General features: G+C 46.3%; 1 long non-coding RNA gene across 1 annotated transcript in view; it reads right to left on the bottom strand.

The window, feature by feature from the left end:
- LOC111735832 overlaps positions 1-10,259 on the bottom strand; it is a 116,951-nt gene extending 106,692 nt beyond the window's left edge. Inside the window, exon 1 of the long non-coding RNA XR_002778997.1 lies at positions 10,159-10,259. This is a non-coding gene — a long non-coding RNA (uncharacterized LOC111735832). The remainder of the gene's footprint in view (positions 1-10,158) is intronic.
- Positions 10,260-10,298: the final 39 nt, after the last annotated feature.

Below are 10,298 nucleotides of genomic sequence, written 5' to 3'. Positions count from 1 at the left end.
AGAACAATTAGCGGCAGTTCTGGCATTAACTCATTCAGACCACTAGGGGCGCTATTTCAGAGCTCTCGAGGGTTGTCTTCAATCGCGGTTCCTTAGGCACTGTAAGAAATACACATGGCGTTGTGCTTTCATTTCAATGACCAAGCAGTGACAGTCAGTTTCAACACCCAGCTTTGCGTCAGGATATGCTGTTGCACTAAGATTAAACAGAGCTCCTTTAATTGTTGTGGGCTAATGAGGAAAAAATAGCCGCCTAATGCACAAATGCTTTTGTGCTAAGTGCCACCAAATGACCCTACTGCAGGTTGTAGGAACAAAGATTTCAGTCATTCCCAGTGAGAAAAGTGGTGGGAGAGTTGAATCACCAAAGAGCACATGGTGGAGGAAGCAGCAAAAATGCTTCATGAAGCCAAAACCACAATCATGTCACATGGGCTGATTTAGTCTTAGTGGAAGAACAGCATTTATCGTGTTAAATTAATACTGCTAATCTGAATGTTGTTGGCTTTGTAGTTTGCATTTTAATTTATAAACTTGTGTGAGATTTAAGGTTATATAAGAGTTATATGCATGTTATACCTAATTTTGCATTTACATATGTTGAAATATTATTGTATTAATAATTTAGGATAATATTAAAGGTCTGTGGGAATCTTTTTCTCCCTTTAAAATGGAACCATCTGTACATTTCTCAAGTTTTAAAACCATTGGCCTAAAAATTAATGCAGAGACCAATCTGGGGAGTAGCTAGAGTCTCTGAAAGTCAGGTTTACTATTTATTTTCTTCTATAATGGGAGAGGGGATGTTTAGTTGAGAAGAAACAGTAACAGAATAGGCAAAGGTGAATGACTTACCCACGGTCACTCACAAGTCAACCTCCTCACCCAAGATTTCTGTCTTAAATGGCAAGGAGGTCTCCAAGATCTTGGGTGAATTCCTTCCTCCTTGCTCCTGAAACATTTTATTCCTCCCTGACTGAGAAATGAAAGCTAATTAAGAGTGGCTTCCTCCACATCCCAGCTCCTCTCCCTCTCCACTCAGAGCCAAAGTTGCATCCAAATCTTGGGGAAAGGTAGATTCCTCTCCCAGCTACAAGCAGAGGCTCCCAGAGGATCCCAGCTCAAAGTGCTCCAAGAATGCCCAGAATAAAAGATTTCCTGTTGTGAAGACACAAGGGGCATAGCGAAAAGAAGGCTCCACCCACAGATCCCTGCAGAGCCCTCCTTTTTCCCAACTCTGGCACCAGCACAACCAATGGGTAAACACTGAGCCCAGCTCTGTTCTGGGTCCCAGAGATGGGGAATAAACCAGTTTCAAGGAGCTGGTTTGTTAGAGAGGTGAGAACTACAAAGCGGACAGGAAGCCAGCCAGCAAGTAATTGAGATCCCAGTTGTGTAGTGGAGAGTTATAGGAACTCAGAGGAGAGGAAAACCAATGACAGCAGAGATGGAAGCCCACTGGAAGATGGGGGACCAGAGCTAAGCTGTGAAAGTCAAAAGGCACCTGGCTGAGTGGAAGGAAGTGGTTATTTCAGGCAGTGGCAACAGGTGTGAAAAGGGTGACTCTTTCTGAGACAGTGAAGAGGCTGAAGATGAGGAGACCTTACCTCCTACCAAGCTCTCCTCCTCTCCACTGCTGCTTTCTTGCTGATCTTGCTTTCTTGATGACTTACCAGGCGAGTGTTTACCTCAGGACCTTTGCACTTACTATTCCTTCAGCTCGGTGCCTTCTGCCCCCAGATATCGACATGGCATCCTTCTTCTCAGTTTCTGCTCAAATGTCACCATCAGAGAAGCCTTCCCTGATCATATTGTACAAAATAGCAGCGTCCCATCACCATATATACCTCTTTACCTTGCTATTTTTCTTCACTGTAACCATCACAAAGTATATTATATACTCTGTTTTTTACCATCTGTGTGCCTTCACTTCAAAGCAAGTTCCATGAAAGCGAGGACTTTGTTTTGTTCCTATTATATTGAGCATGTGGTCAATGTTTAGTATTTATAGAATGAATGAATAAATGAGAGGGAAAAAGAAGCCACAGAGGATGAAAAAATGCCAGTCATAGTTTCTGAAACTAGCAGAGACTTCCAACGGACCACCTTCTTATCGATAAGTCAGTAGTTTTCTTTCTACAGGTAAGACTCCTGAAACACAGAACCAGATGGTGGCAGGTTGAGGGTGAATGAATACAAAGGGCAGAGGAGTTCAGAAAACCTGGCTCAGACCCAGCTTGATTCCACTAGCAGAATGTTTTAGGCTCTAAAAGGAATCTCTGGCCCCAGCTTGAGGATGGCAGGAAAGACCGTCAAGGTAAAAAGCTGAGTGATCAACAGAAGCCACAACCTAACAGGAGGCGAAAGTCCTCAGGAAAGAGTCAAAGTAAATGTCAGAGTTTTAAAAAACACTCTCTGGACAAAAGAGGGCCCGAGACTTGTCAGAGACAAGAGTCAGAAAGAGGCAGGGGGACACGGCAAAGGAGGAAAAAGAGACCGAAAGAACAGGGCACCCATAGGGTTGGAAGAACCTTAAGAAGATGTATGAAACAGAGTACAGAGGAAAGAACTTGGCCTTGCCCCTCACTCTGCCTCCCACTGGCTGAGTGAGCTTTGGCAAGCCACTTAACCCCTCCCGGCCTCCACTTCCTCAGCTATAAAATGACAAAAACCTTGACCTCACAGGGTTAAAAGGCTGAGTTAAAACAGCTCCTTAAAAATCACCTAAAGTAGTAGCCAGTATAGGGCGGGCATTCATCAAATTTAGTCCTTTCTACAAACTGAGGTTAAGGGAAAAAAGGAGAGGTTAACTGACTTTTCAAGTAAATCTTATTTTCCTTATTCCTGTGATTTATTAATTTAATAAATACTTATCAAAGGGCCACGTGCTTGCTGGCCATAATGTTGGGTACAAAGAAGGGTCCACCTCACCCCATCTCGGGCCTCCATGGTCTTACATCCAGTCGGAAAGACCAGGAACATTCCAAGAAAACACTGAACAATGACACCAGCAGCACATCATTAAGTACCAAATCTGTGGTGTAGGCAATTATTGCTACAGAAGTTCAGGGGAAGGAAAGATCGATGCTTCGAGATCACTGTGGACTCTGGTGGTCGGGGAAGTTCTAATGAGGATGCAGCTCTAAACACTGGCCTTGAAAGGAAGAGTGGTTTGGGTTAAACACAGAGGAGGGCAGAATTAGCCATGGTAGTGAATCCTAGCAAGTAAGGATGCAGGCTAGTCTGTTGTGGAAGCTTTCAAATATCTATTTGAGGAGTTTGTGCTTCATCCAGTGAGTACTATGGAAAAGAATGTAAGGTAACAAGTGGATAAAAATAAAGTTTTAGGATGACTTGAAGGAGAGAGATATGGGAGGTTGGAAAATGACATCTCAAGCAATATTATGTATCCACAGCCATGGAGTCCAAACTCGCTGCCGCCTCTGCCCTAGAAATTACAGACTATGCTATTTGCAGAGCCCCACAGACTGCTCCTAGAGACATATACTCCCAGGATCTCCATACACTGCCCCGAGAATGGGATATTTGAGCAGGAGGCTACAACCATCACCTAACATGAGACGGAAAGAACCTGAACAAAGGAATGTCTCATATCAGAAAGATATATCCAAGAAACAATGAAGACCAAAAAATGTTGGTGATTGAATACTGGAAATAGAGGAAGGAGGCAGGCATCGAAAGTGTTGCTAAGGTTTTGAGCCCAACATCTGGGAGGATGGTGCTGCCAACAACAAAAATGAATAATACAGAAGAGCAGATGGCTTCGGAGAGGAGAAGACATTAGATTTCATTTTAGGCATATGGATTTCACAAAGGCAGCCAGATATCTAAATAATAATAATAATATCTGATCAACAAAGTATTTCTGAAAACTGAAATGTAGTACGAAGTGGAGCTTGAATTGTCATCCAGAAGTGGAAACCAGGAATCGAGGACTGGCACAGATGCCACTGTGACCTGTCTCCCAGAATCACAACTGGCCATATTTGAAATGACTATCAAATATGCTGTGATTGAAGAGGTGAAATCTCATGTTGGCCTAATGGTCCCATTTACCACTGACAAAAGAAAAGCAAGAGGAAGCAAGTTGGGTAGAAGACGTTCATAACCTATCCATATATAAATACTCAAATTCCATTATGCACCATGAACCATTTCCTCCAGGAAATTTTCCCTAACTACTGGCACCCACTGATATCACACTCCTTCTACCATACTTAGTCTGCAAGTCCTAATTATTTTACTCCTAGTTCTGTTCTCTGATTATTTGATAGTCTACATGGTCTAGTCTTCACGTGTCTCCTACCCTAGATTATAATTCTTTAATGTCAGAGATCGAATCTTCAAATAATCTTTTACTTCTCTTAAACCAATCAAGTATAATTACTGGGTTAATTCAGATTTATCTTCCCAATACATTCGCATTGTATAGATGGGTATACTGAGGCACAAAGAAGTGAAATACTTTGCCCAAGGTCACAGGGCTAAAAAGGAGTAGAAAGAAAATTTAAACTCTATAGCAGTTACTGTCGGTTGCTTCATTCCCCCTTTCAAAAGTGCCCTAAATTTGTTTGTCTCTGTGGTTCAACACACACACATCAAAATTATTTTAGGCTAATTATAAGGATTTTCTTTCCTTGACTGAGGTTGGTGAATGCATGGGCATGTGATTCACAATTTCAGCCAATGAGACACAAGGGAAAGTCTGCTGAGGAGCTTCTGGGAAAGTCGTCCTCCTACCTTTCTGTTTCTGCACATCATTGTGAGGGTGTAATAACTGGAACTGTTGCAGCCACCTTGTGACCTTGAGAACAAGGAAAGATGAAAAGAATCTGCATTTTTGCTTATGCTGTTAAACCACTGAAAGAACCAAGCTTGGGGCAGACATAGCCCATGCCTCTTATAATGGAAAACACTAAATTACTTATTGTTTCAGCCAGTCGAGTTCAAGTTTTCTGCTACTTGCAGCCCTGACTGATACTTCGATCAAGGTTCTTGTCACTACAGATACCAAGCATTGTGGGAGATATATAACAGGCAAAAGTCCTGGCCCCTGCCCTCATTGTGCCTATACCAAGATTAGACATTCAATAACTATTCAATCTATATTTAATTAATTGATTCTCCTCTTGCTCACCAGTTGCAGGGGATATATTCCCTGAAAGTATCTTTCTTTCCTTTACTAAGCCTCACTACCTCTAAGTTTCAGCATCTCTTTTTGACTGTGGTCTCAGCATTACTAACCAGGTCCTTCCCCATCACTTCTCCCCACCTCTGAGGATCAAGCTAAAAGCGAGGTACTTGCACTTGCTCCAGAGAGACCATCATTGAAACTCCGCATTCCTAAATATTTGTTCTTTGAAATGTCTTTCTCAATTAGATCTCATCCAAATGTTTGAGAGTCAGGCTGAATTCCAACTTCCTGCTCCAGAACAGACATGTTGAGCCTGCATAATTACTGCAGCCGGCTTTATTTGCTATAAAAACATGGATTTTTTGCTACTTCTCAACTGTAAAATAATCAATAAACAGAATCCAGATGAAAAATGCCAGCATTTAGAAGAACAACTCTTTTATAATTCTTTTCTTTTGGCTCTAATTAACACATCGGGGATAAAGTGTGCTGTTACATTTATCCAACCAGCTAAGTTGAAACTCAAACTCTCCTTTCCTCCTGCTAAGATGCAGCTTCATGTCAGAAATATAGGTGAAACAGACAGACAGAGTTTCAAAAACATGTTGAAATGTTCAAAAAACAGATCTGTAAACCTGATATGGATTTCCTCCAACCTCTCTCTATTCACACTGGCTGTTCAATTTACTTCTTTCTCCCCTAAGAACACATTGCATAGTTACTGTCAAATGAAACACAGATAGTCCCATTAGCAGGAGAAGCAATCTCTCTGACTTCCTTTTAAATGAAGAAGACATGCCTTTTTGGACAATGACCACCCAGGCCATGAAAGTTTCATGAGGGGCTCTGAGAGTGGCTGACACCTTTTCAATTATAACACTGCTACAATAAACCCCTACAGAGCCACAGGGCATGGAGTCTGCATCCAAAACATGACACCTATTTATTCCCTAATTATATTGCAATATATTCTCTCTGTGTGTGCTGATGAAGATAAAATATTCTTTTAATTCTATGGCCTCCTGGGGCGTTAGGGGGAGGGGATTGTACAGGCAAGTTCTGGGAGTTTCTAGAGCTAAATCACAGCCTTTGTTAGATTTCAAGAAAATCATTCACTTTCCCTATTCTACCACAGTGGTTCTTTAACTATGGTCCCACGAGTATCAGCATCACCTGGAGACTTGTTAGAAAAGCAAATTACTGGACCCACTCGACCCACTGAATCAGAAACTTTGAGGGTGGATCCCAGCAATCTGTTTTAATAAGCCTACATTGAAGTCTGAGAACCACTGGTCTACAAAATAGGAAAAGAAGAGTGTCATTTTAAAGTGAATCAGAGATCAGGGATACCTGGTCTCCACAGGGACTCTTTCTGCAGAGTCAGGGCTCCATTTACCCATCTGTACAATGTGGCTACAAAGTTTACCAAGTAGCTGTGGATGCTGTAATTTAAGAAGCACATGGTTACCTGGCACCAGTCTCTATGGATACCTAGCATGATCACAGTTGTCAACACTCACCAGCTCCCTCTTGTCATACCCTGATTGGCAGAAACTCTGCAGAGCAGCTCTCCACTGCTATATCTGAGGTCATTAATGCAGCTCCCTCTGGGTTACCCTTGGCAACCAGAAACCGGGGTCATGGAAGCCCACAGAATGTCTGAATCTCATAGCCAACAGCTTCAAGCCTTTTCACCTTGGAGCCTTGAACCACTAAAGGGGAGCCTCAAGATTCTCTGTGTTATATTGTCCAACTTCAGCACTTTTTCAGACATTTTTTGTGTATTTGCTTCCACTTTGCAACTAGACTTTAAACCTGTAGAGGACAGAAGCCTACAATGTCAATATCATGTAGTATAAGACTCTGCCTGTCCGGTTCACTGCTTTATCCCCAAGACCAATGCCTGGCACAAAGGTGGAGCTCCAGAATTATTTGACTAAATATTCCCAATGCAGTAAACGCCCTGCCTATAGTAGTTCCAATAGTAGGTATCTAAATTCTAAAGTTATGGTTAGGAATGGGCAAAGAAACTACAGTTCTACAGTTGACCCTTGAACAAGGTGACCTTTGAACAACACAGTTTTGAACTGTGTGGGTCCACTTACACTTGGAATTTTTTCAATTAATATACAGTTGGCCTGCCATATCCATGGGTTTGGCATCTCCAGATTCAACAAACCTCAGATCAAAAACGCTATTTTCCATCTGCTTGGAGTACATAGATGCAGAGGGCTGACTGCATACATTGTTCTACTCCATTTTATATAAGGTTCGTGAGCGTCCATGGATTTTGCTATTCGCAGGGTCCCGAAACCAATCCTCCACCGACATACCAAGGAAGGACTGAAGTTTGGAGAAGTCAAAAGTTATAAATGGATTTTCGACTGAGGAGGGTAGCACTCCTAAGCACCCCCCACCCACTCATGTTGTTTGAGGGTCAACTATATTTGAAACCCTAGGGAACAATGAGAAAGAGGAAAAAGAGAAGCAAAAGCCTGAATATTTCAGCTGGGAGCCACAACCCTTGGTTCACGGGATGCTGACTTCCCAGCCAACTGCTCATCCTAGTTGTAGAACTAGAAGACCTTTTGGGTTCTGAGCTTGAGTTCGGAGCATCTGGGTCTTCTAGCTACCCTAGTTCTTCTCACTCAAAGGACAAATTCTCATTGGCCCTAACCCTGCTGTCCTTTGACCAGCCACTTAACAACGTCTGAGCTTTCCTGTCTTTTAGTACTCAGGGCTTGTCCCCACAATCCTCCCTTAACTGGAAATCTACCTAATGCTTAATTCCAAACCCTCCCTATCCATAATCCTGCATCCTCCAAAATCAATTTCACCTGAGAACGCCTGTACTTGCCTACTTGACTTCAAAACCATGGCTACTGCTCTTTCCCCATGGATTGAGCAGCAGGGGCCGAATGTAAGGGCTTTCTTTACCCCAGATTTAAATGCTGGCACAGGATAAATATACAACAAACTGTCACCAAAGTGATTATCCTGGGAGATGATCTCAGAAAAGCACATAACAAGAGAATCCAGAGACGGGTCCTCTGCCTCAACCACAAACACACCTAGTCCTCAATCCTGTCAAGGGCTTGCTGTGGCCGGACTCGGAACACTTACCCTACGCTAAGAAAGTAGTAACGTCATCATAGAGTACCAGGAAAAGCCCTGAACTAGGAATCGGGAGACCTACCGATTCCTTTCCACCTTTAGCTCTAATCTTTACATTCCCTTCCACCTTTAGCTCTCATCTTTATTTCTCTGGGCCTCAGTTTGCTGATCTGTGCGATGGAAAGAAGAGGTGGAGACTGCAGTGGTGGACCTTGACTTTCTAGCGGCTTTAAACAATTATGTGAGCAAGAGAGGTGGTTGTGGCATGCACCAGGGAAAACCCGCCAAACGAGCTGAAGATGGAGTGCTTGCAGGTGGTCGGTTCAATACCCTCCGGGGACTCTGCCCAACCTGCAGGGGAGATCTGCGTAGCCCTCAGATCTCGGTCTCATTAAACCTGCTCTAAAGCCTTTCAACCGAACCTCTCCAACAGCACTCCCACAAAGAGGGGGGTGAGAGGCCGGCGCCCTGCTGGCTCCGAAAAAGCCGCATATGGCGGCAAATTCGTGCCTCCAGGACTTCGGGAGCAAAGGACCCGTGCCCGCGGCAGGGTCTGACAGCCCCGGCCAGCCTCCTCTCGCAGCCACCTGGTCCGGGCATTAACCCCTACTTTCTCGGCAGAGCGCGGGACAAGCTCTTATGCCCAGGCACGAGTACCCTTGCCAGAGCGAGCTAAGATGGCCAGGAGCCCAAACCGCCCAAAAGCTTCCTCCAACTTGCTGGAGGCCCTGCTCTATACGTTCCCGGGGAAACGGAGTGGGAGATCCTGAAGCGGAGCCACTTTGAAATATTTTTCTAGACCACAAGAGAGTCAGACTAGGCTCGCAGCGCGGGCTTGCGGGGACCGATCCTAAGAAGCGGCTACGGTCAGATGGAGCCGGGGTTCCAGGTTCGGGAGAGAGCAGCCAGGGCTCCGGGGCTCCGGGGCTCCGAAAAGGTCAAGCCGAGGCTCCGCGCTCCCAGGTTCCCGACGCGTGATGGCTCCGTCCCACTCACGGACCTTGACGCCCGCAAGACACGATTTTTACATATCATAAGTCGTATTTTTTTTTCTAGCAAATTAGGAAAATAAATCAAGCCCAAGAGGAAGGCGGCAGCGCGCTGCGGCTCCAAAGGGCCACAAAAACCACCCATTTCCCCACCTCCAACACTACCGCCACGGCTGGACGAGAAGTTGGGAACTTCGGGACCGCGCTCCAGGCGCACACTGGTAATGACTCGCTTCTCTTAACTTAGGGTGCAAGGGTCGCCGCTGAGGGCAGGAGGGACATCTGGGAAGTCAACTCAAGTATCGGATGACTCGGACTTCCCCTAAGGGAGTCAGGCGAGAAAGAAATAAAGACATTCCACATAGCGCCTCCAAAAAGCAAAAGCGCGCAAGGCACGGGCTGGGGCTTGGGACAGCGAGGCGCACAGCTGGCCGGGTCGGGGACCTGGCCGCGTCCCACAGGCTCTGCGCCTGGACCCCGGCAGGGAGAGTGCCCGTTGCATTGTGAGCAGCGGTCGCGCCCGGAGCGGCTTGGGGACTGGAGCCCCCAGACTCTGAGGGGCGGGCGGGCGCCCTCCCTGGGACAATCGCGCCGCGCCACTGCGCTCCGGTCTTCCCCAGCCCTGAGCTCTGCGTCCCGACTGCGGCTAGAGGGCCAACGCCTGCCAGGGCCAGGGGCCGCCCCCATCCGGCGTCTGTCCGGACCCCCCCGGCGTTCTCCAAACCCTCCCCGCGCCGAACTCGGCTTCCGCAGCCGGGACCCGGGCAGGGCAGCGGGAAATCCACGGAACCGGTGGAAAGTTAGTCGCGAAGCTGCAAAATCTCCTCGCCGACCCCCGTCCCCCTGTACCCCCGGTGGTCCGAGGCTCCGCGTCCTCGCAGTCCGTGCCCAGTCACCTACCTGCTTCCGCGGCCCACTGGGGGCTTGGCCGGCCAGCCACGCGATCCGGTCCTCCGGAGCCCAAGCCACACCAGAGCGCCGGGCCAGGAGCCAGAGCTGTGAGCGGCCCAGAGCTGGGCGGCGGGCGGCGGGCGGCGGGC

This window comes from Pteropus vampyrus, unplaced genomic scaffold, assembly GCF_000151845.1.
Source record: "Pteropus vampyrus isolate Shadow unplaced genomic scaffold, Pvam_2.0 Scaffold15, whole genome shotgun sequence".
Classification (NCBI taxonomy): Eukaryota; Metazoa; Chordata; class Mammalia; order Chiroptera; family Pteropodidae; genus Pteropus; species Pteropus vampyrus.
This window is presented reverse-complemented; position numbering and strand designations above follow the sequence as displayed.